Source organism: Macaca fascicularis, chromosome 14 (genome assembly GCF_037993035.2).
Source record: "Macaca fascicularis isolate 582-1 chromosome 14, T2T-MFA8v1.1".
NCBI classification, from domain to species: domain Eukaryota; kingdom Metazoa; phylum Chordata; class Mammalia; order Primates; family Cercopithecidae; genus Macaca; species Macaca fascicularis.
In genome coordinates this window covers 48,583,813-48,610,522 of record NC_088388.1, presented here as the reverse complement: position 1 = coordinate 48,610,522, position 26,710 = coordinate 48,583,813, and the positions used below count along the sequence as shown (strand labels likewise).

The 26,710-nt window shown below is 40.5% G+C and overlaps 1 non-coding gene and 1 pseudogene across 7 annotated transcripts in view; one reads left to right on the top strand and one right to left on the bottom strand.

The window, feature by feature from the left end:
• LOC101865224 (phosphatidylinositol 4-phosphate 3-kinase C2 domain-containing subunit alpha) overlaps positions 1 to 26,710 on the bottom strand; it is a 118,769-nt gene that overhangs the window by 82,994 nt on the left and 9,065 nt on the right. The window contains exons 2-3 of one of the 7 annotated variants that reach the window (XR_010580870.2): positions 21,032 to 21,123; positions 14,684 to 14,804 (exon numbers count right to left, since the gene is read on the bottom strand). The exons of 4 other annotated variants lie outside the window; for them this stretch is intronic. This is a non-coding gene — a transcript (phosphatidylinositol 4-phosphate 3-kinase C2 domain-containing subunit alpha). The remainder of the gene's footprint in view (positions 1 to 14,683; positions 14,805 to 21,031; positions 21,124 to 26,710) is intronic. 2 more of the 7 variants (XR_006692257.3, XR_010580871.2) reach the window with 2 other exon arrangements.
• Positions 21,415 to 22,172, top strand: LOC102124215 (large ribosomal subunit protein eL29-like; annotated as a pseudogene).

Sequence of the window (26,710 nt, the reverse complement as noted above, 5' to 3'; positions counted from 1 at the left end):
TGCTTAGCTACTCTGTAACACAGAGCACATTTCCTCCTTCTAAACAATATGATAAAAGGGTTAAATATGGATTCTGGAGTCACATCACCTTAGTTTAAGAAGGTGACCGGCCAGGCGCAGTGGCTTACACCTGTAATCCCAGCATTTTGGGAGGCCAAGGTGGGCGGATCACGAGGTCAGCCGATCGAGACCACCCTGGCTAACACAGTGAAACCCCGTCTCTACTAAAAATACAAAAAATTAGCCGGGCGTGGTGGCAGGCGCCTATAGTCCCAGCTACTCAGGAGGCTGAGGCAGGAGAATGGCATGAACCTGGGAGGCAGAGCTTGCAGTGAGCTGAGATCCTGCCACTGCATTCCAGCCTGGGCAACAGAGCGAGACTCCATCTCAAAAAAAATAAAAAGAAGGTATACAACCTTGGGCAAATGAAAACTTTTCTGTATGTCTTACTTTCCTAATTTTTTAAATAAAAAAGTATCAATCTAAATTAGTATACAAACTAAATGAAATAATACACATAAAAGTGCTTATCATTGGCTTTGGGCATAAGCATTAAATAAATGGTACATATTATTAATCTAATCTGGTTTGTGATACATCTAGTTTAAATACCTAGAAAGCAAGAGAGCTCCTGTTTACATTCTATGGTCTTTCTTTCTAGCAAACACAGTGCTCGTCTACCATATATGCTCAATATATGCGTGATGCAAGGAAGTAGGAAAAAAACAAAATAAACTCTAATATAATACAAACAAAAATCGAAGTGTTGAGGTAATACTACACAAACAAAAAAAAATTAGTGAGGAGGTCATGAAGAAAGAAGAATTCAAAGAATGTTCTTGGAATGTTCTTGGGGGGTATTATTTTGCAATCCTTCATACAATTATTTTCCCTTCTGTGGTAGACTACAAAGCATGGGCACAATGTATATTTAAAATATGCACACTTTACTGTATGTAAACTTTATATCAAAAGAAAATGCTGTAAATATTGAACTCTTGTTAAATATGCACAAAGTACTTAGAGGAAAGTACTAATGTCTACAATTTGTTGTTCTTGACGTTTAGAGATGCGGGGGGGTGTTTCACTATGTTACCCAGGCTGGTCTTGAACTCCTGGCCTCAAGCGAGCCTCCTGCCTCAGCTGGGATTACAGGCATGATCCACTGTGCCTCGCTCTTACAATTTACTTTGAAATGCATTTTTTTAAAAGATGAATTAATGGACAGCAGAATAGATGGATAAATATGTGATTAGACAGATTGGTGTGAACCCGGGGGGGCGAAGCTTGAAGAGAGCAGAGATCGCGCCACTGCACTCCAGCCTGGGTGACAGAGCGAGACTCTGTCTCAAAAAAAAAGAAAAATGTTTATAGTAGAATCTAGGTGATACAAATATGAGTGTTCACTTTGAAATTCTTTTAACTTGGTTGCCAAGACTGAAAATTTTCAAAATAAAAGGCTAGGTAGTAGGGAACAAGAGGAGCACAAATTCCTCCCATTTCAACACATACTCCCATGATTTTGTTGCTCCTCCCATAAAGAGGAGGACACTATTTCTTTACTCTCTTGAGCTGAGCAGGCCTTGTGACTTGGCTTTTACCAATGAAATGGAAGTGACACTGTGGGAATAGGAGTTCCAAATCTAGGTCCTAAAAGGCTTTACTACTTCAGTTCTTTGTCTCTTGAAATGCAGCCACTGCTATGTGAATGCTCACTGTGGATGACAGGGGCCAGCTAACAGCCAGCACAAACCACCAAACATGTGATCTTAGACCAAACATGGATCTTAGACCATCCATCCACGCTCCAGATGACCACAATTCCATGAGTGACCAAAGGTGAGACCAGCAGAAGAAACCACCAAGCTGAGCTAAAGTCAAATTGATAACCTACAGAATCATTTTGGAATGATCTGCTATATAGCAATAGATAACGGATAAACTTTTTCTTATTACTTTTAGAAAACAAAGTGCAAGCCACTTTACTATTTAGCAACAAACTTCTGTTTTAACTTCCACCACCACCTTCCTCAACTTATCCTCAGGGAACAAATGGTTTTCTTTTCCTTTCTAAGGAGACCTCCTCCATGTGTATCCTTAACGCCACTGAATTCCCCTCCACTTCTTCATCAATGATTACCTCCTTTGCATTGTTAACTTATTTACTTGCTTAGGGTCCTGTGCCACAAAAATGCTTAAGTTTTCTCCATATTGAAGGGGGGGGGGAAATCTTAACATTCCCCTTTAGATTCCAGAAGCTTCCATTTTAATTTTCTTTTTTCAATGCCATACTTCTCCAATGAGTGACCTAGAAAATCTTTTCTTTACACATCCTGCCTTGGAAAAACTCTACTTGTACTTCAGGGCCCAGTTCAAATACTGTCTCCTCTCTTTAGCTTTCCCTAAGCAGCTCTTATCAGAATTCATCTTTTTAGATTAACCAAAACATTTTTATCACAGCTTTCTCTTCTTCACTTCTGTAGACCTTTTGCTGTTTTTGCCTATCAACATCTTTGCTTCTCGTTGTTGAACCTACAGCTTCCATTTGAGACTGATCTCCCTTTATCCCACATAGTTAAAATAGAACTGGCCATCTCTACCCTTGTCCCCCACCCCCATCCACTCCAGAGGATCCAAATCTGACCCATCAGAGTTAACTCCTGGACTTCTGCTGAAACTATTTGGAAAGAAAGCTCTTCTTTGAGCTTACTAAACTCAGATGTAAGCCTGGCCCTGGTGTGGCCGTCTTTGTCGCCACTTGAGGAGATACTGCCTAAGAATGAATCCAATCCAGAGGAAAGCAGAGCTAAGATAAAACGAAGAAAGACAGATTCTGGCTAATATTACATTAAGCATCTGGATCCAACCAAGCCCAAAGCCAGCCTTTCATTTATGTAAGCCAGTAAGTCTCCTTTTTTGCTTAAGCCAGTTTAAAATAAGCTTCTGCCATAACAAAAAATGTCCTGATGAACACAGAATCTGTGAATCTATGTGTCTACACCCAACAGACTAAAATAAGCTTAAGTGCAAAGGCCTACTTGTTTATTTTTGGAGTTCCCCATAACATTTAAAAGTACCTTGCTTAATGAATGAAAACTTAATTTACTGAACATGTGGGGTTTGTTTGTTTGTTTGTTTAGATAGAGTCTCATTCTGTTGCTCAGACTGGAGTGCAGTGGCACAGTCTCGGCTCACTGCAACCTCTGCCTCCTGGGTTCAAGCAATTCTCCTGCCTCAGCCTCCCGAGTAGCTGGGATTACAGGCGCCTGCCACCACACCTGGCTAATTTTTGTATTATTAGTAGAGACTAAAAAGTTTAGTGGAGACTAATAGCATTTTGCCATGTTGGCCAGGCTGGTCTTGAACTCCTGACCACAAGTGATCCGCCTGCCTCAGCCTCCCAAAGTGCTGGGATTACAGGCGTGAGCAACCTCAGCTGGCTGAACATGTGTTTTAACAAGAGGGAATGAGGGCTATTGGACAGTCTTAAAGAAGGCATTTCCAATGGCACAAGAGGATGGATATATGGTAGGAAAAATAAAACAAGTGTAATCACCTATCGTGGAACACCAAAGTATACTGCCTATTTTTCATAAAATCAGATGTATTAAAACAAAATAGCAGCCACGCACAGTGGCTCACGCCTGTAATCCCAGCACTTTGGGAGGCCAAGGCAGGTGGATCACCTGAGGTCAGGAGTTCAAGACCAGCCTGGCCAACATGGTGAAACCCCGTCTCTACTAAAAATACAGAATTTAGCTGGGTGTGGTGGCATGCACCTGTAATGCCAGCAACTCAGGAGGCTGAGGCAGAAGAACCCTTGAATCCAGGAGGCAGAGGTGGCAGTGAGCCAAGGTCACCATTGCACTCCAGCCTGGGCAACAAGAGCGAAACTCTGTCTCAAAAAACACAATACAACAAAACAAAACAAAATAACACAATAGCATTTTACAAAGAGAAAGGCTACTTAGATATAATTCATCTTCCACAAGCATAATGTCAATTTGTTATTTAAGTAGTCTCCTTGTTGCCACATTTGGTAATGAACAATGCAGCATTATTCTGAAAGAAGGATCTAGATTTTTTAAAATTAGTTTACAATAGTTTATTCACTGGAGAATACACTTGTTCTAAGTATTTCAAATGAATGTTAACTCTCATTTACTGATAAAAGTATAAAATTAATCATTTGAAATATATTTTAATAGTGAGTATGGGTTTTTCTCACATCACCAATTTATTTGCTTGCCCTGTTTCTAGTACTAACAACCAAAGTAGTACATGCTAAAGTAAATTCAACTCTAAGTAGTAAAAGTGAGCTGAATGCTACCAGCTAAGTTACCATATTTTAGTTTTCCAAGAGGTTATCATGCATGTATACTAAAATGGCAATAAAAGAACTTAACAGTTTGTCCAAAAGTAACCCTGTGCTTCAGCTATTTTTCTGGGGCTGCTGCATTGACATGCTCCATTTATTTTTTAAAATAAAACTTCATTTGATGACAAACATTTAGCAGGAAATAATTTCCTACATCCTAATTCAAAATGAAAACTTCAATGCTAATGTCCCCTTAATTCAAGCTGAGAAAGACAATATAACTAGTATTTGAATGAGGCCTGCAAATCATCTGCCAAAATTTTCTCAACATAAAGTAACCCAGTGAAGATCACAAGGCTGTAGCTACTTTAAAATTCTTCAAAAGTGGGTAATTAAACTATTGAGTTAAACGTTTGGACACCATTTGCATATCCCAAAACAGAAGAATTAATTTAAAAGTTCTTGGCTTCTTCTGTGTTAGACAGTCATTTACAATTTAAATTTAAACCCCAGAAAACAGAAAAAAGCAAGTCGGTGCTGCTACCCATCTAAATGTTTTCCTGATCTTAAAATTTCAAGACAACTAAGAAAACTAAAAAAGAATTATTTGAGTTGAACAACACAGATATTTGTCCTCCCAAATGAATATAAAGCTTAAAGTAAAATAAATTATGGTACTTCCATGGAACTGAATTTTTTTTTTTTTTTGAGACAGAGTCTTGCTCTGTCGCCCAGGCTGGAGTGTGGTGGCGCGATCTCGGTTCACTGCAACTTCCACCTCCCAGATTCAAAGGATTCTCCTGCCTCAGCCTCCTGAGTAGCTAGGATTACAGGTGCCCACCACCATGCCAGCTAATTTATATATATATATGTATATATATATTTTTTAGTAGAGATGGGATTTCACAGTGTTGGCCAGGCTAGTCTCAAACCCCTGACCTCAGGTGATTCACCTGCCTCAGCCTCCCAAAGTGCTGAGATTACAGGCGTGAGCCACCGAGCCCAGCCAGAACTGAATATTATACCACCATTAAAAATAAAATCATGGGCTGGGCGAGGTGACTCTTAAACTTTGGGAGGCTGAGGTAGGAGGATTGCTTGAGCCCATGGGTACCAGACCAGCCTGGGCAACATAGTCAGACCCATCTCTACAAATAAATAAATAGATAAATTTTAAAAATTAAAAAAAAAAAAAAAAGATTATGGGCTGAGTATGGCAGCTCAGGCCTATGATCCCAGCACTTTGAGGCTTTGACAGGCCAAAGCAGGAGCATCACTTAAGGTCAAGAGTTCAAAACCAGCCTGGGCAACATAGCAAGACCCCTATCTCTACAAATAAAAGTTATTTGGATGTGTTGGAATATGCCTGTAGTCTCAGCTAGTCAGGAGACTGAGGTGGGAGGAACACTTGAGCCCAGGTGTTCAAGGTTACAGTGAGCTATGATTGTGTCACTGCACTCCAGTCCGGGGGACAGAATGAGACTCTGTCTCTAAAAAATAAAACAAAAACCAAACCAAAATAAAATAATTACGACTGCAGTAACCATGGAAAGTATTTGATAAAACTGTAGCAAATATCTGCATATCTCTATCTATGCAGAGAGATATATAGACACTATATGCCAAACACTGCTTTAAGCAATGCATTAACTAATTTAATCCTCACGAATTGTATAAAGTAGCTATTAGTATCCTTAGTATACAAATGAAGAAATTTAAGCATACAAGTTATGTAATCTGCTCAGTCTCACAGCAGCTAGCAAGTGATGAAATCAGGACTCAAATTCAGGCAGAACTAATTCTCCACAATGTACTTTAAAGTTATCTGAGTAAGTGTCTAAATTACTATAATCTATCCACTATAAATATCAACTTTCATCTTCAATCATAGCGTTATTTTAATAAATTTGTTTCTTTTAATTATATCATGAGGTAATTAATACTGTTATTTAGTTATAACACGTACCAGCCGGGCGTGGTGGCTCACGCCTGTAATCCCAGCACTTTGGGAGGCCGAGACTGGTGGATCACAAGGTCAGGAGATCAAGACCATCCTGGCTAACATGGTGAAACCCCATCTCTATTAAAAATACAAACAATTAGCCAGGCGTGGTGGCGGGGCGCCTGTAGTCCCAGCTACTTGGGAAGCTGAGGCAGGAGGATGGCGTGAACCCGGGAGGCGGAGCTTGCAGTGAGCCAAGATCGCACCACTGCACTCCAGCCTAGGTGACAGAGCGAGACTCTGTCTCAAAAATAAAAATAAAAATAAAAATAACATGTACCAATTTCTCAGTTAATTTATTATCACCAGATGACTAGCAAATTTGTAATTTCACTGAGGGCAAGAACTTTTTTTCATCGTCTACTCTCAAACTTCTAATGCAGTTGAATGAATGCATCAATGACTAGAGAACATAAAACACCATTCCTTTTATCAAAGAGAAGCTCAAATTCTGAAATAGGAAAAAAAGGGCTAAAATGACTCATTTATTAATAATTCAAACTTTACTAAAAAATAACATGGTTGAGTTTAGAATAAACAGGTGGGGTGGGGGAGCAGATTATCTTAAAAACTAGGAGGGAGATGGTAATAGAAAACTAAAAGTAAAAGTTGTTCCATTTCTGTTAAAAGGAAAAACCCCAGTACATGACAAGATAATATTCTCCTAACTCTACTGATTCATGGAAGGAAAAAACGTCATCTGATGAAAGAAAGCAAGTATTCTGGTGTTAGGAACTATAAAAATCTGTCACAAAGACAAAAATAAAAGAATGTCCAGGTATTCGATGTGATTAGGTTAGAGTAACACTGTCCAAAAGAAACAGAAAGAGGCCGAGAGCGATGGCTCATGCCTGTATTCCCAGCACTTTGGGAGGCCAAGGCAGATGGATCACCTGAGGACAGGAGTTTGAGACCAGTATGGCCAATATGGTGAAACCTTGTCTCTACTGAAAATACAAAAATTAGCTAGGCATCGTGGTGGGTGTCTGTAATCCCAGCTACTCCCAAGGCTGAGGCAGGAGAACTGCTTGAACCCTGGAGGTGCATGTTGCAGTGAGTCAAGATCACGCCACTGCACTCCAGCCTGGGCAACAGAGTGAGACTCCATCTCAAAAAAAAAAAAAAAAAAAGAAAAGAAAAAAATGAATGCCACATATAAAAGTTTCTACAGCTACATTAATTAAAAAAAAAAGATATTTAATCTAATATATGAAAAATATTGTCACTTTAACAGGTAATATAAAATATGAATGAAATATTTCATGGTTTTAAAAAACACGAATCCTTGAAATCTGGTGTATATTATGCATTAGCACATCTCAATTTGGACTAGTTACATTTCAAGTGCTCAGCAGCCAAAGGTATCTAGTGAACAGTGCAAGGTTAAGAGTTTATGAAGAGAGAAACAGGAACAAAAAAACATGGTGAACAAGTATGTTTGCTTTCTGGGTGGTAAGGAAAAATGTATCTTCTCAACAGTCATCTCTTTCCACATGCCAAAAAATATCTCAAATTCCTGTTATTCTGGGGGAGAACAAAATTTTCTTTTTATTTTTTTAAGTCCCACAGATAACTTACTGTCTTTATTTATTTATTTATTATTTACTTTTTTTTGAGACAGGGTCTTGTTCTGTTGCCCAGGCTGGAGTGCGGTGGCACAATCTCAGTTCACTGTAACCTCCGCTTCCCAGCCTCCAGAGTAGCTGGGATTATAGGCGCTAGCCATCACACCTGGTTGATTTTTGTATTTTTAGTAGAGATGGGGTTTCACCATGTTGGTCAGGCTGGTCTCAAACTCCTGACCTCAGGTGATCCGCCTGTCTCAGCCTCCCAAAATGTTGGGATTACAGGTGTGAGCCACTGCACCTGGCCTATTTATTTATTTTGAAGACAGAGTCTAGCTCTGTTGCACAGGCTGAAGGGCAGCGGCTCGATCATAGCTCACTGTAACCTAGAACTCCTGGGCTCAAGCAATCCTTTTGCCTTAACCTCTCGAGTAGCTGGGACTACAGGCATGTACCACTACATCCAACTACTTTTTAAATTTTTTGTAGAGACAGGGTCTCACCATGTTGTCCAGGCTGGTCTCAAACTCCTGGCTCAAAGCAATCCTCTCACCTAGGCCTCCCAAAGCGCTGGGATTACTGGTGTACACCATTGTACCTGGCCAACCTATAGCCTTTAAATGAGGTCTTATCCTTTATAATTTTTTAATTTTTAAAGTATATACTTCCTAATTACCTTAATATTCTAGATTTAGAAAACTGTTAACAATTTAGAGAGAAACGTGTTCACAATCAACCACAAAGGATAAGTTACAAAAAGATTAAATGTTTAAAAATAGAGACAAGGTCTCACTCTATCACTGATGCTGGAGGGCAATGACATCATCATAACTCACTGTAATCTCAAACTCCTAGAGGTTCAAGGGATCCTCCTGCCTCAGCCTCCCGAGCAGCTGAGATTACCAGTATAACCAGGCCCGGCTAATGTTTTCATTGTTTATAGAGACAGGGTCTGGCTATATTGCCCAGGCTGATCTCGAACTCCTAGTCCTAAGTGATCTTCTCACCTCAGCCTCTCAAATCACTGGGATTACAGTGTGAGCCACTGTCCTGGCTCTAAATAAGTGTAAAGAAATTGAATCGTGAAAACAAAAGACAACATAGAATTCCGTTGTAACCTCAGCATAAAGGCCTCCTAATATGACTCAAAATCTAGAAGCCACATGTGAAAGATTCAAGCACACAAACATCTTTTAAAATAACTTTTATTTGGCAAAAAAGCACCAGTGAATGTATTCATTTCCTCAGTAAATATTTATTGGGTGTATACTATGCATCAGGCACTGCTATAGGCAATGAAAACCAAAAATAAAAATAACTAAACCAAGCCTGGGCAACATGGTGAATCCATATCTCTATGGAAAAAAAAAATATATATATATAAATCAGCAGGGCGTGGTGGCACATGTTACTCTGGAGGCTGAGATGGGAAGACTTGAGCCCAGGGGGTCGAGGCTGCAGTGAGCTATGATCGTGCCACTGTATTCCACCCTGGGCCACATAGCCAGACTCTCTGTCAGAAATAAATACATAAAAACAACAGAACCATAAAAAATGTCAATGAAAAGCAATAAACCAAGAAAAAATTTTTGCTATTCGTATCACAAAGAGCTAATCTTTCTAATACATTAAAAACAACTACTAGAAAAAAAAAAGGCTAGGTGTGGTGGCTCACACCTGTAATCCCAGCATTTGGTGTATATATATATATACACACACACGATTTGATTCATACAAAGTTCAAAAACATGAAAAACTATTTTATTTTAAGAATGCTTACATTATGGCAAAACTGTGAAGGAAATGATTATCACAGGTGGTGGTGCACGCCTGTATCCCAGCACCTTGGGAGGCCAAGGCAGGCGGATCACCTGGGGTCAGGAGTTCGAGACCAGCCTGACCAACATGGAGAAACCCCATCTCTACTAAAAATACAAAAAACTAGCCAGGTGTGGTGGCGGATGCTTGTAATCCCGGCTACTCGGGAGGCTGAGAAGGAGAATCGCTTTAACCTGGGAAACAGAGGTTGCAGTTAGCCAAGACCATGCCATTGTACTCCAGGCTGGGCAATAAGAGTGAAACTGTCTCAAAAAAAAAAAAAGTTAGAATAGTAGTTACTGATAGAGAAAGTTATAATCAGAAAAAAATATAGTGGGGACTTCGGGTACTAGCAATATTCTGCTTCCTAACCTAGTGACTGGTTACACAAGTGTTTATAATTATTTGTTAAGTAATCATATATGATTTATGCACTTTTCTGTGCATTACTTAACCATAAAGAATAATCTACTCTTGGCTGGGTGCAGTGACTCACAAAACACATTGGGAGGCTGAGACAAGAGGAGCCCAGGAGTTTGAGACCAGCTTGGGCAACATGGCAAAACCCCATCTCTACAAAAAATTTTAAAATTAGCTGGGCATAGTGGTGCACGCCTGTAGTCCCAGCTACTCTGGAGGCTGAGAGGTAGGAGGATCACTCGAGCCCAGAAAGGTGAGGCTGCAGTGAGTCAAGATCATTCACTGTACTTCAGCCTGGATAACAGAACAAGACCCTGCCTCAAAGAAAAAAAAAAAAAAAAGTTCAACTTGGAAAGTTTATTTTTTTAGTGATAACATTAAAAAATACAAATAAAAGCTATACTGTCTCCCTTTGATCTGCCAATCTAGAGGCTAAATTAAGGAGACTGCCCTTACTCATTAAGAGATATGGGGAAAGGATAAGACTATAACAAACTTTATAAAATAGAGTTTCTCAAATGTTCATCATCTGTGAATTAATGAGCACTGCACATAACATGATCAATTTATGTAAAACATTCAGCGCATTTTTATTTATTTATTATTTATTTTTGAGACAGGTTCTCACTCTGTCACCAGGCTAAAGTGAAGTGGCATGATCACAGTTCACTGCAGCCTCGACCTCCCAGGCTCAGGTAATCCTCCCACCTCAGTCTCCAGAGTAGCTGGAACTACAGGCATGCACCACTATGCCCAGCTAAGTTTTGTAATTTTTGTAGAGATGAGGTTTTGCCATGCATGTTGCCTAGGCTGGTCTCAAACTCCTAAGTTCAAGCAATCCTCCTGCCTTGGCCTCCCAAAGTGCTGGGATTACAGACATGAGTCACCAAGCTTGGCCTCAATGTATTTTAAAACACAAGTAAAACATTAAAAAATGAATGCAGAAGTTCCCCCTTATCCATAGTTTCCCTTTTCAAGGTTTCAGTCACCCACAGTCAAAAGTGGTCCAAAAATATTAAATAGAAAATTCCAGATATCAACAATTCATAAGTCTTAAATAACTTTTATGAAAGTATACTGTTACAATTATTCTATTATTACTTATGGTTATTCTCTTACTGTGCCTAACTTAAATTAAACTTTATTGGTCAGGCACGGTGGCTCACACCTGTAATCCCAGAACTTTGGGAGGCCAAGGTGGGTGGATCACCTGAGGTCAGCAGTTCGAGACCAGCCTGGCCAACATGGTGAAACCCCGTCTCTACTAAAAATACAAAAATGAGTTAGGCATGGTGTGGTGGCACACGTCTGTGATCCCAGCTTCTTGGGAGGCTGAGGCAGGAGAATCCCTTGAACCTGGGAGACAGAGGTTGCAGTGATCATGCCACTGCACTCCAGCCTGGGCAACAAAAAGAGACTCTGTCTCAAAAAAACCAAAAAAACAAAAAAACCCCCACTTTATCGTAAGTATGTACATACAGGAAAAAACAGTATAGTCATGTACCACATGACACTCCAGTCAACAGCAGACCATATATATGACAGTGGGCCCTCAGGATTATAATGGGCCAGGTGTGGTGGCTCACACCTATAGTCTCAGCACCCTCCCTTTGGAAGGTCGAGGATGGGGAATACTTAAACCCAGGAGTTTGAGACCAGCCTGAGTAACATAGTGAGAATCCTCCTAAAAAGAAAAAAAAAATTAGCCAGGCATGGTGGCACATGCCTGCAGTTCTAGCCACTCAATTTCAGCTCTTTGGGAGGCTGAAGTAGGAGACTCACTTGAAACCAGGAGTTTGAAGTTACAGTGAGTTATGATCATGCCACTGTACCTCTTGCCTGAGCACAGAATAAGATCCTGTCTCTAAAAAAAAAAAAAAAAAAGATTATAATGTTATAACAGAGATGAAAAACTCCTAGTAATGTTTCCTATATTTTTCATTGTTACTTTATAGTACACTCCTTCTATTTTAAAAAAAGAAAAAAAAAGTTAACTGTAAAACAGCCTCAAGTAGGTCCTTTTGGAGGTATTTCAGAAGATGGCATTGTTATCCTAGGAGATGACAGCTCCGTGCATGTTATTGCCCCTGAGGACTTCCAGTGAAACAAGATGTAGAGATGGAAAACAGCTACATTGATTATCCTGACCTTGTGTAGGCCTAGGCTACCACGTGTGTTTGTGTCTTAGTTTTTAACAAAAAAGTTTACAAAGTAAAAAATAATTAAAAATTTAAAAAATAGAAAATAGCCACTTGTAGAATAAGGATATAAAGTATTTTTGTATAGCTGTACTATGTTCTTATATTACAAAAGGGTCAAAAGTTAAAAAAATAAAAAGTGTATAAAGTAAAAAGGTTACAGTAAGCTAAGGTTAATTTATTACTAAAGAAAGAAAAACAGCTGGGGATGGTGGTTCATGCTTATAATCCCAGCAGTTTGGGTGGCCAAGAGGAGAGGATCCTTAAAGCCCAGGAGTTTGAGACCAGCCTGGGCAATGTAGCAAGAACACCTTCCTCAACTACAAAAAATTTAAAAAATAATTAGCCGAGTGTGGTAGCACACACCTACATTCCTAGCTACTCAGGAGGCTGAGGGAGGAGGATCATTTGAGCCTAGGAATTCCAGGCTGCAATAATTCCAGGCTGTGATCACACCATTGCACTAGCCTGGTCAACAGAGTGAGACTGTCTAAAAAAGATTTTTTTTTAATTAAAAAGAAAAATATATTTTTGCAAATATAGGATAGTATATGTACAGTGTTTATAAAATCTACAGTAGTATAATGTCCTAGGCCTTTGCATTCACTCACTATTCACTCATTGACTCACCCAGAGCAACTGCCAGTCCTGTAAGCTTCACTCATAGTTAAGTGCCCTACACAGGTGCATTTTAAAATCTTTTATACCATATTTTTACTGTGCCTTTTCTATGTTTAGATATGCAAATACTTACCAATTGTTACAACTGCCTACAGTATTTAGTAACATGCTATAGTATGTACAGCATTTAATATACGTACAGCAATATGCCATAAGGTTTGTAGCCTAAGAGCAAAAGGCTATACTACATACCCTAGGTGTAGAGATTACACCATCAAGATTTGTTTAAGTACTTGCTATGATATTCACACAATGACAAAATTGCTTACTGATGCATTTCTTAGAACATATCCTTGTCGTTAAGCAACATATGACTGTATATATAGGGTTTGGTACTATCCGAAGTTTTAGGCATCCACTGGTGATCTTGGAACATATCCTACCAAAGATAAGGTGGGAAAACTACTGTAGTAAGATAATATCTTACTGTAGTAAGATATTACAATCAGTGAGAGAAACGATTATACACTTTCATCATTTTATGCATATCTAGTAAATTTGCTTATTTCTATTATATTAGAAAATTCTAATTCAATTATAGCTTATCAGGAAGGCAACAATGTTTAGTGGTCACTATATCAGATACTTAACAGAAACTTACAGGCTCTATCTTCAAAATATTTCTGAACGTAAACATTCCTTCATTATGTTCTCAATATCATCCTAGACCAATTAATCATCACCTCTTGTTCTTTCCTGGATTATTGAAATAGCCTTCCCCAAACTGTTTCCCTGCTATATTTATAATCCCTCCATTCCTCACCTTCAGACTATCCTCATCACAGTAGCTGGAGTGATCTTGAAAAACCTAGAACCTGTCACTCCTCTGCACAGAATTTTCAACAGCTCCTAACTCATTCAGAGAAAAAGTACAATCTTTACAATGGCCCACCAGGCACACTAATATTTGGCCTCTCATTATCTCTCTCCTGTAACTCTGCACTGCTTCCGTCACACTGGCCCCCTTGTTCCTCAAACACCTTATGCTCCCAACTCACGGCCTTTGCTCTTCTGTTACCTCTGACTAGGCTGTTCTTCCCCTGAATCGCTGAATGGCTTAATCCCTTGCTTTCTTCAAGTCTTCATTGAGAAGGTGACACTTGTGTAAAGTCCTCCCTGATAACCGAGTTAAAACTACAATTTTCTCCAACTCCACTGCCTATCACCTTACCTTAATTTTCTCCTCAGCATTTACTACCATCTAGTATACTATATATTTACTTATTTTGTTTATTGTCTGCATTTCCCCCTCTAGGCTATAAATTTCATGAAGCTGGGATTTATTTGTCTGGTTTACTGCTATAGTCCCAGCACTCTAGTCCTGGAATAACAAAGCTTTCATTCAAGTATTTGTTAAACAAATAGGTGAAATTAAATCTAATATGGAACAAAAATATCACATTCAAAATGAGTATTTTAACCTAAGAGATACAATAAAGAGATACAATAGATTTTTAACCCACTCTTGTTGCATTCATTTTTAAAGTATTTAGAAGCCATCTTAAATGTGCCAAATAATATGCCATCAATTTCTTCCTCTAAGAGAAGAAAATCCATATGTATATCTCAGAATTGTTCTTCAGAGCCACAAGGCCCTTTTTAGTCAGACCAAAACACATTCCTATTTTGAAGTACTTGTGAGAAATACAGTTCATGTCTGCTTGGAGATAGAAATACCGACCTTGGCCGGGCACGGTGGCTGACGCCTATAATCCCAGCACTTTGGGAGGCCAAGGCGAGTGGTCAGGAGTTGAAGCCCAGCAGTTCAAGATCAGCCTGGACAACATACTGAAACCCCATCTCTATAAAAAATACAAAAATTAGCTGGGTGTGGTGGTGCGGGCCTGTAGTTCCAGCTACTCAGGAGGCTGAGGTGGGAAGATTGCTTGAGTCAGATCAAGGCTCCCTAGTGCTACTGCACTCCAGCATGGGTGATAGAGCAGATCCTGTCTCAAAAAAAAAAAAAAAAAAAGAAAAAGAAAAAAGAAATACTGGCTTTGGGCTCAACAGAGCAATTTGGCTAGAGATAAATCTTTAGGCGTTATCTATGTGTACAGCTGAAGACCTGAAGTCATGGAAGTAGTTGAAGATTGCCCTGGGAGAATGTGTAGAGTGAAGATAAAAAAAGAAACAAGAAAAAAATCATGAGCGCCATTAGCACATGAAGACCGGTATCAAATGAATACAAGGAACAGAGTATCCTAAGGAGGAAATGGTTAATATTGTCAGAAACTACAGAAAGATGACATAGGATAAGGACTGGAAAAAAACACTAGGTCTAAGAACTCAGTGATGTTTACAATAATAGCTTTATTGAGATATAACTCTTAATATAAAAATTACACTTTTAAAGTATACTATTCAGTTGTTTTTAGTATATTCAGAGGTGTGTTATCATCACTACCACCAGGTTTCAGAATACATTCATCACCCCATAAAGAAACTCTGCACCCATTAGCAGAGTTTCTAATTGGCAGGGTTTCACATTTCCCCTAATATTAGTGATTTTAAAAGAAGACAGTTTTGGAGAAGTATGAAAAACTAAAAGTAAGGAATTATAAGTAACAAGAGTATATTATTCTTTCAGAGGGAACTAGGAGAGAGAGGTAGATAGGAGGAGGTGGTATCAGAATGGCTGTTTAAAATGGGGAAGGCCACAGACTGAAGGGAAGGATTCAGGGAAAAAGACTGAGACGCACAGAGACAGAAGATGCATACTCGCTCACAAACTGGATATAGTTGAATAGGATACTATCAGAAACACAGATAGAAAGGTTTTACTTGGAAAGGAAGAGACGCCTTAGGGGACTACGGTGATAAAAGTAAGAAACTACTAAGTCAGTAACTAAAAATGAGGGACAGCTGGGAGCCAATGGTAGGAAGCAGATTTACTTTTTGCTAAATTTCAGTAGTTTTAAATTTTTCATCATTTGCATGTTTTACTACCTCAAAATAAAGATGATAAATACAGGGATTTTGGGCCGGGCATGGTGGCTCACACCTGTAATCCCAGCACTTTGGGAGGCCAAGGTGGATGGATCACTTGAGATCAGAAGTTCGAGACCAGCCTGGCCAACATGGTGAAACCCCATCTCTACTAAAAATACAAAAATTAGCCGAGCGTGGTGGTGCATGCCTATAATCTCAGCTACTCAGGAGTCTGAGGCAGGAGAATCACTTGAGCCCAGGAGGCGGAGATTGCAGTGAGCCGAGATCATGCACCACTACACTCCAGCCTGGGCGACAGAGTGAGACCCTGTCTCAAAAAAAAAAAGAAAAAGAAATGTCACAGAACAGAGAACACACAAACACCTAATGAATTAAATTTCAGAAAGTGATTGCCCTTTAATAGGAGAGAGAGGCCCAATACTACTCTCTTCCCTGGTGCAGCAGCAGCAGGAGAAAATGTACTATAGACAGGGATAAGAAGAAACAAACCAGACTTTTAAGAAATTTTTAATGCCAAATGTAGGCTAGCATGACAGATTAAAATTCCAAGGCATGGTGGAGGTAAAGCTGAGTAGTCTAATGTGCTGGAATAAGAATTACAAGGAGCCCCAGACACGGAACCCATCTGTACCCATCTACCAACTCTCCTACAGATCTTCACTAAATACACAGGTAGTGCATTGAAAGCTGAAGACAGGTCAGAAGAACTGAAAGAGATCCCATTTGAAGTATACAGGCCTCCCTGAAGTACAAGGCAGTCATCTTCCAAAGGAGGCTGGCAAGTGACCAGACAGAAATCCATCTGAGGTAATCTAAGCTTTCGGCTACCAAAGGCTGTGGAGGCAAGAACTGAGAAAAAGCCCTCCAAGGCATTCCAAGCCTTCACAGAATGTAAAACAGCTGCCCTCCTGAGGCAAGGGTAAGAGCAGCAAGGCAGAGATCTCCTGAGACACAAAAAGGCAAGAGGCACAATTAAAGAACAAAGAGAACCTCCCAGCGACCTAAAAAGCTGGCAGCTCAGCTGGCAAAACAGATCTCTGAAATCATATCAGTGCTTAGATCCCAAATCCTGCTGAGGAGAAAGTCATAATTCTGCCCCAAAGTATTTAGACCCAGTGGTAAACTGAATCAAACTACAGCTGCAACAAAGCACAGACTCATCTTACTCATCTTATAAATTAGACTTAATTTAGTGGCCAGACAGAATAAATGGCATTTTGGAGGTAAATATTAAGTAAAAAATAAGTAAACTTCAGGTTCTCCTTTGTTTTATAGAAGTTGTCTGGTATACAGGCCAGGTACGGCGGCTCACACCTGTAATCCTAGCACTATGGGAGGCCTAGGTAGGTGGATTACCTGAGGTCAGGAGTTCAAGACCAGCATGGCCAAGATGGTGAAACCCCATCTGTACTAAAAATACAAAAATACAAACATTAGCCGGGCGTGGTAGCACAGGCCTGTACTCCCAGAAACTCAGGAGACGGAGGCTGGAGAATTGCTTGAACTCGGGAGGCAGAGATTGCGGTTGTTTTTAGTATATTCAGTTGTTTTTAGTGTATTTTTAGTATATTGAGAGGTATGTGACCATCACCTACTACCAAGTTTCAGAATACTTTTCATCACCCCATAAAGAAACCCTGCACTCATTAGCAGTCATATTTCCCCTCCCTAATATTAGTGATTTTAAAAGAAGACAGTTTTGGAGAAGTATGAAAAACTAAAAAGTGAGCCGAAATTGAGTCACTGCACTCCAGCCTGGGTCACAGAGTAAGGTTGTGTCTCAAAAAAAAACAAAAAAAACAAAAAAACCGAAGTTGTCTAGTATAAAATAAAAGATTATGCGATATACAAAGAAGCAAGAAAATGTGACCAATGGTAAATAAAAGTAAAGGAAATAGTCAAAATAAGCAAACTCAAAGATGCCCCAAATGTTGGAATTATTATTAAATAGTAACTTTAGGATAGGCGCGGTAGCTCATGCCTGTAATCCAGCACTTTGGGAGGCCAAGGCAGGTGGATCGTTTGAGGTCAGGGGTTCAAGATCAGCCTGGCCAACATGGTGAAACCCCGTCTCTACTAAAAATACAAAAATTAGCTGGGCATAGTGACGCGTGCCTGTAATCCCAGCTACTCAGGAGGCTGAGGCAGGAGAATCGCTTGAACCTGGGAGGCAGAGGTTGCGGTGACCCAAGATCATGCCACTTCCCTCCAGCTTGGGCAACAGAACGAGACTCCATCTCAAAAAAAAAATAGTAACTTTAAAATAATTATGATAGATTGGGTGCGGTGGCTCACACCTGTAATCCCAGAACTTTGGGAGGCCAAGGCAAGTGGATCATCTCAGGTAAGGAGTTTGAGACCAGTCTGGCCAACAAGGTGAAACACCATACAAAAATTAGCCAGGCGTGGTAGTGCGCACCTGTAATCCCAGCTACTCAGGAGGCTGAGGCAGTAGAATCACTTGAACCCAGGAGGCAGAGGTTGCAGTGAGCTGAGATCGCGCCACTGCACTCCATCCAGCCTGGATGACAGAGCGAGACTCCGTCTCAAAAAAAAAAAAAATTATGATAAAAATATTAAATGATCTAGTAGAAAAGACAGACAATATGTATTAAGTGATGAGACATTTCAGCAGAGTAATAGGAACTATAGAGAAGAAATACTGGAAAGGAAAAATATATTTGAAATCAATAATTAATTAGATGGACTTAGCAGAAGGATTGACAAACCTGAGGACAGATCAACAGAAAATATCCAAACTGAAACAGAGAAAAAGAGGGGAAGGGGATACAACAGCATGTCTAAGTTCTGTGGGACAATTTCAAATGGTCTAATATAATGTGTAATTGGAGTCCAAGAAGGAGAGGAGAGAGAATGAAATAGAATAAATATTTTAAAAGGAAATGGCCAGAACTCTCCACAAGTGAAGAAAGACATCAACCAAACAAAACCAAGAAGTTCAGTGAAGCCCAAGCAGGATAAAAATATAGTAGAGGATTCACCTAATGAGGTTATAATGTAGTTTAAGTGACTACTTGAAAGAAATTATGTCGGTTCTTATTAATACATGGAGTTAGGATCAAATCCATTTATTATCTACAGAGTCTGTTCCTAAAGAAACCATGGAGGTAAGTTTTAATTTTACATCCTACCTATTAAAGAATTTAGCCTTGCCCAAAGACAGGTGCCCTCTGCTCCTGAGAGGTAATCTATGTCATACTAAATAGAGGTGTCTTTCTGGGCAGGGTTGGCCAACCAGAAAGGCCAACCATGTGATTTAGGATGGGACTTTGGGTCACCCAGTATCAGTCTGAATCCAACCTGGAGACTGAGTTCAACTATGTGGGCAACCCATCAATCAAATATACCTATTTAATGAAGTCCTAATTTGAAAATCTGGACACTGAGGCACAAGTGAGCTTCCCCAGATGGCAATAGTCCATGCATACTGTCACATACTGATACTGAGAGTAACACCTCCTGACTTAATGGGGAGCAAACACCAGATGCTCCAACATTTGAAACCCTCTTGAACTTGGTTCTATGGGCTCCGTGCCTTGATTTTAATCGGTACCCTTTCCCTGAAATAAACTGTAACCATGAACATAATAGCTCTTAGCAGTGAGTTCTCCTAGCATCTTTTTAGCAAGTTATCAAAACTTTGGGAACCTCCCCAGCTCCCAAAGACTTGCAGTTGGTGTCAGAAATGAAAGTGGTCTTCTGGAAGACTGTGTCCTCAAACTTTAGAGTTTAGCTAACTCGGAGAGGATCTTCATAAAAGTTTTAGGTTCGTTCAATGATGAAAGCTAGCTAAAAGTTCAGGCTTGGCCAAGAGTGGTGGCTCACGCCTGTACTCTGAACACTTTGGGACGTCGAGGCGGGCAGATTGCTTTAGTCCAGGAGTTTGAGAGTAGCCTAGGCAACATAAGGAAACCCTGCTTCTACCAAAAAAAAAAAAAAAGAATAGAAAAATTAGCCAGCGTGGTGGTGCATGACTGTAGTCCCAGCTAGTCAGGAGGATGAGGTGGGAGGAAAGCTTCAGCCTAGGAGGCAGAGGTTGCAGTGAGCGGAGTTCGCACCACTGCACTCCAGCCAGGGTAACAGAGTGAGACCCCTGTTTCAATAAATAAATTAATTAATTAATAATTCAGGTGTAATAGAAATGTATGGATCCTCCTATTATTTGTTTAACCATATGTTTAAAGATGGCACTCCTGCTCTTTGGGGAATATTGCTGATATAGTGAAGTTATATTCTCCAAGCTAAATTCAACATTGTGGGTCAATCTAAATCAGAACAGGAGACTTAATTTAACAAGTTGAATAAGCTACGTTACTATACTGTACATCTCCATTTCATATTTTATATAACTCTTTTAATGTATAAAAAAATAATTGCTTCTGGTCCAACAACTACAAATAATCCCCACAAAAGAACTGTTTTGTTTTGTATTTTTGAGACAATCTTGCTCTGTCACCCAGGCTGGAGTGCAGTGGTGCGATCTCAGCTCACTACAACCTCCGTCTCCCAGGTTCAAGTGATTCTCATGCCTTAGCTTCCTGAGTAGCTGGGATTACAGGTGTGCGCTACCACAACCAGCTAAATGTTTTATTTTTGGTAGAGATGGGGTTTCACTATGTTTGCCAGGATAGTCTCAAACTCCTGATCTCAAGTGATCGGCCTGCCTCAGCCTCCCAGAGTGCTGGGATTACAGACGTGAGCAACCATGCCTGGCCACAAAACAACTGTTATTGAAACCTCATCACTAGTCAACATTTTATAGCAAATACATTATTTGACTTTAAACATTCAGCCAATTATTATGTGGTAACTATGAAAACAACTATGGTTTTAATGTCCCCTCCAAAACTCATGTTGAAATTTAATTGCCATTGTCATAACATTAAGAGGTGGGACCTTTAAGAGATGTTTAGGCCAGGAGGGAATAGTCCTCATGACCATGATTGTGGGAGTGCACTCACACAATGTCATAATTGTGGGATTAATGCCATAACTATAGGAATGGGTACCTGACTAAAGATGAGTTCAGTCAGATTTCCTCTCTATCATATATGCTCACCTGCACTATGTTATGACACAGCAAGAACGTCCTCACCAGATGCCAAGCAGATGTTGGTACTACCATGCCCTCGGACTTCCCAGCTTCCAGAACTGTAAGCCAAATAAATGTATTTTCTTTATAAAGTATCGATCTGTGGTATTCTGTTATAGCAGCAGAAAACAAACTAAGACATTCTTCCAATAAAAACTAATCCTGAAATAAGAGATTTTTACGCTGTAGTTAGAAACTGAAATTCCCTGAAGAATATTTCCTTAGAAATCAGCTTTGTTATCCCACTAAGTTTTATATTTGAAAAAGTATCAACAGAAATTCAACTTAAAAATTGCTGAACATAGCTTCCAGTTCTAGGTGCTTCAGGAGCCACGGCTTAAGGTGCAGATATGGCCAAGTCCAAGAACCACACCACACACAACCATTCCCGCAAATGGCACAGAAATGGTATTAAGAAACCACAATCAAGCCAGGCGTGGTGGCTTACGCCCGTAATCCCAGCACTTTGGGAGGCTGAGGCGGGTGGATCATGAGGTCAAGAGAACGAGACCAGCATGGCCAACGTGGTGAAACCCCATCTCTACTAAAAATACAAAAATTAGCTGGCATGGTAGCGTGCATCTGTAGTCCCAGCTACTCAGGAGGCTGCAGCAGAAGAATTGCTTGAATCCAGGAGGCAGAGGTTGCAGTGAGCTGAGATCATACCACTGCACTCCAGTCTGGCAACAGAGCGAGACTCTGTCTTAGAAAAGAAACCCCGATCACAAAGATACGAATCTCTTAAGGGGGTGGACCCCAAGTTCCTGAGGAACATGTGCTTTGCCAAGAAGCACAACAAGAAGGGCCTAAAGAAGATCCAGGCCGACAATGCCAAGGCCATCAGTCCACGTGCTGAGGCTATGAAGGCCCTCGTAAAGGAGGTTAAGCCCAAGATCCCAAAGGGTGTCAGCAGCAAGCTCCAACGACTTGCCTACATTGCCCACCCCAAGCCTAGGAAGCGTGCTTGTGCCCACATTGCCAAGAGGTTCGGGCTGTGCTGGCCAAAGGCCAAGGCCAAGGATCAAACCAAGGCCCAGGATCAACTCCAGCTTCAGTTCCGGCTCAGGTTCACAAAGGTGCTCAGGCCCCTACAAAGGCTTCAGAGTAGGTATCTGTCTGCCAACGTGAGGACAGAAGGACTGGTGCAACCTGCCCGGGCTGCCATCTGCATGGGGCTGGGGTCCTCACCTCCTGTCCTATTTGTAAAAAGTATTAACAGAAATTCAACTTAAAAATTGCTGAATATAGCTTCCGGTTCTAGATGCTTCGGGAGCCACAGCTTAAGAAAAAGAAGAAAAAAAAATCACTAAATATAGGCATCACAAACTAACAAATGAGGACTTTGAATTAGAAGAAAAGAAAAACTGAGTTTCTGCCCCAACCCTATTATTATTAATTAGCTATTTCAACTTGAATAAAGCACTTCACCTCTCTGAGCTTCAATTTCTCAAGTATATAAAGTTGTTAGACATTGGATGATAAGATTCATTCTAGCCTGGTGCAATGGCTCACGCCTGTAATCCCAGCACTTTGAGAGGCCGAGGCAGGTGGATCACCTGAGGTCAGGAGTTCAAGACCAGCCTCACCAACATGGTGAAACTCCACCTCTTCTAAAAATACAAAATTAGCCGGGCGAGGTGGCAGGCGCCTGTAGTCCCAGTTACTCGGGAGGCTGAGGCAGGAGAATGGCGTGAACCAGGGAGGCAGAGCTTGCAGTGAGCCGAGATAGCGCCACTGCACTCCAGCCTAGGCAACAGAGCGAGATTCCGTCTCGAAAGAAAAAAATATATAATAATAAAAGAAACATACTATCACATTGGGGATTAAGAAAGAAAAAAAAATCAGAAACAAGTTAAATCACTAAGCTCAACTATCAAAAATCAGAACTCTCTCCAAAAAAATCTTAAAATCTCCATCTATCAATAAAAACTTTTTTAATTATTAAATTTAATATACCCCCAAGAAGGGGGATGCTATACTGAATTTTAGGTATAATAGGAATCCCCGGGTGAATTTTAGGCAGACACAGTCATGCGATCTGATTTATTTACATTGCTCAAGATCCCTGTTGTTCTGTGGAAAATAGGCATAAGAAACAAAAATGGAAACTGGGAGAGCAATTAACAGGTAGCTGAAAAAGTCTAGAATAATGACGTGGACTAGGATAACAGCAATGGAAATGTTAAGAAGTGATTTGATTCAAACAAGCAAACAAAATGATACATATAGACAGTAAATGACATAGGAGAAAAAAACAGTAATGTGAGAGAGAATGATTTAGTTGGGGAGGACACTATTTTTTTTTTTTTTTGAGATGGAGTCTTGCTCTGTCGCCCAGGCTGGAGTGCAGTGGCTCGATCTCAGCTCACTGCAAGCTCTGCCTCCCGGGTTCACGCCATTCTCCTGCCTCAGCCTCCCAAATAGCTGGGACTACAGGCGCCCGCCATCATGCCCGGCTAATTTTTTTGTATTTTTAGTAGAGATGGGGGTTCGCCGTGTTAGCCAGGATGGTCTCGATCTCCTGACCTTGTGATCCACCTGCCTCGGCCTCCCAAAGTGCTGGGATTACAGGTGTGAGCCACCACGCCCGGAGAGGATACTATTTTTAATAGGGCAGTCAGGGAAAAAAAAAATTGGAGCCACAACCTGGACATAAAAAAGAGTGAGACATGAGAAAAGTGGAGAGTCTTCCCAAGCTTCGTCACATGTTTAAAAATAAGTGAGCCTGGCCAGGTGCGGGGCCTCATGCCTATAATCCCAGTACTTTGGGAGGCTGAGGTGGGAGGATCACAATGTCAGGAGTTCGAGACCAGCCTGATCAACATGGTGAAACTCCGTCTCTACTAAAAATAAAAAATTATCCAGGCATGGTGGTGCTCGCCTATAATCCCAGCTACTCAGGAGGCTAAGGCAGGAGAATAGCTTGAACTCAGGAGGCAGAGGCTGCAGTGAGCCAAGATCACGCCACTGCACTCCAGCCTGGGCGACAGAGCTAGACTCTATCTCAAAAAAACAAAAAAACAAACAAACAAAAAAAACGATAGGTGAGCCTGCCTCCTACTCCATTCTTCTTCTTCTTCTTTTTTTGAGACAAGGTCTTGCTCTGTTGCCCAGGCTGGAGTGCAGTAGCATGATCTCAGCTCACTGCAACCTCCACCTTCCAGCTCAAGCAATCCTCCCACTTCAGTCTCCCAAGTAGCTGGGACTATAGGTGCATGCCACCATGTCTGGCTAATTTTTGTATTTTTCATAAAGATGGGGTTTCACCATGTTGCCCACGCTGGTCTTGAACTTCTGGGCGCAAGAGATCCACCCACCTCAGCTTCCCAAAGTGCTGGGACTACATGCATGAGCCACTGCACCTGGCCCCCACTCCATTCTTTAGCCTCCATATTACTCTATTAAAACGATTATCCACTGCACAAGTACTACAAGCACATTAATAGAGGGCTTAATTCTATTTTGACAAAAGGCAGTGGTTGCACTGTAGCTTAATATCCACTAGTAGTCATTATCCCATCTTCAGTCTTTAGGAGCAACCTCCTACACATAAGTGATTCACAACCAGGGAATCCAACAAGGACAATTTTCTATGTCTGCATATGTGTATCACTGTATGTATGTGGGAGGGGGACAAGGAAATGGGATATAGTCACAGCAAGAGATTCCTGTTGAAAGACATTTTGCTCACCAAGAAGTTTTCAATCTAACTCAGAATCCCAACAGTAGTACTGCTTTGTGGAGATGATTACTGAACTTTGATCTACTTCATTGTTCATTCATTTGACATGAATCATTAAATAAACTTTGACATCACCCCAATTCCAACATGACAGATAACAGTAAAGCCTCTGTGTTAAATGTTATGGTATATACCTGCATTTAACATGGCTTAAGGTAGAAAGAAGATAAAACTGAGTTGCAACTGAGAAACCCTCAATAGTAAATAATAAATAACGAAAAACTGACATGAATACTTCTGGAATCTTCCCCCAAACTCCATCAATTTCTATGACTAAAAAAGTCTTACTTTCACATGACATCAACATGTAGATTAAATTCTTAGTTTTATATAATAGTGGTAGCGGAGAGGAGAAAGAACCATGTAGCAGCAAGTAAATATCAGACTTCCCTCTTATAAACTGTGATTTTTTTTTTTTGAGATGGAGTCTTGCTCTGTCGCTCATTGCAACCTCCACCTCCCAGCTTCAAGCTGATTCTCCTGCCTCAGCCTCCCAAGTAGCCAGGATTACAGGTGCCCAGCACCACACCCAGCTGATTTTTGTATTTTTAGCAGAGACAGGGTTTCACCATGTTGGCCAGGCTGGTCTCGAACTCCTGACCTCAGGTGATCCACCCACCTCGGCCTCCCAAAGTGCTGGGATTACAGGCATGAGCCACATTGCCTGGTCAACTCTGTGATTTTTAAAGCAAGTTACTTGATCTCCCTTTGTCTTTAATTTTCTCATCTGTAAAACACAGATAATAGAGTGTTTTCAGAGTTAAATAAAATTATGTAATAAAATGCTTAGCATATAATAGGGATTTTAAAATACACGTTGCCATCCAATTATTTTTCCTTTTAAAAAATGTTAACATCACCCTGCCTTGACCATTGTTGAAACAAGCATCAATATGTTGCTACCATTAACTTTGCATGGTGGCATGCACCTGTTCTCCCACCTACTCTGGAGGCTGAAGCAGAAGGATCCTTTGAGCCTATCAGGTCAAGGCTGTACTGCATTACGACTGTCTCTGTGAATAGCCATTGTGCCCCAGCCTGGACAACACAGCAAGACCTCATTTAAAAAAAAAAAAAAAAAAAAGCAACCTTAGGCCGGGCGCTGTGGCTTAGGCCTGTAATCCCAGCACTTTGGGAGGCCAAGGTGGGTGGATCACTTGAGGTCAGCAATTCGAGACCAGCCTGGTCAACGTGGTGAAACACTCTACCGAAAATACAAAAATTAGTCAGGCATGCTGGCAGGTGCCTGTAATGCCAACTACTTGGGAGGATGAGACAGGAGAATCATTTAAACCCGGGAGGCAGAAGTTGCAGTGAGCCGAGATCACACCACTGCACTCCAGCCTGGGCAACAGAGTGAGACACCGTCTCAAAAAGAAAAAAAAAAGCCAACTTATTATCAATAAGCATATGAAAAGATACTCAATATCACTAGTCAACCTACTAGAATGGCTGTAACTGGAAAAAGAAAAAAAAAGGAAAACAACAAGTGGTGGCAAGGATGTAGAAAAAATGGAACCCTGATACTTTGCTACTAGAGGAATGTAAAATGGTACAGCCACTTTGGAAGACATTTTAGTGTTTCTTCAAAAAATTAAATATGGAATTACAACAACCCAGCAATTCCACTCCTAGATATATACCCAAAAGAACTGAAAATAGGAGTACACTAATACTCATAGCAGCATTGTTTATAATAGCCAAAAGGTGAAAACAATGCAGTATACATCAATGAATGAATATACAAAATGTGGTACGTTAAATATGATTCAGTCATAAAAATGATACATTCTACAGCATGTATGAACCTTGAAAACATTACGCTAAGTGAAATAAGTCAGACACAAAAGGCTAAATATTACACAATTCCACTTAAACGAAAGATCTAGAAAAGGTAAATTCAC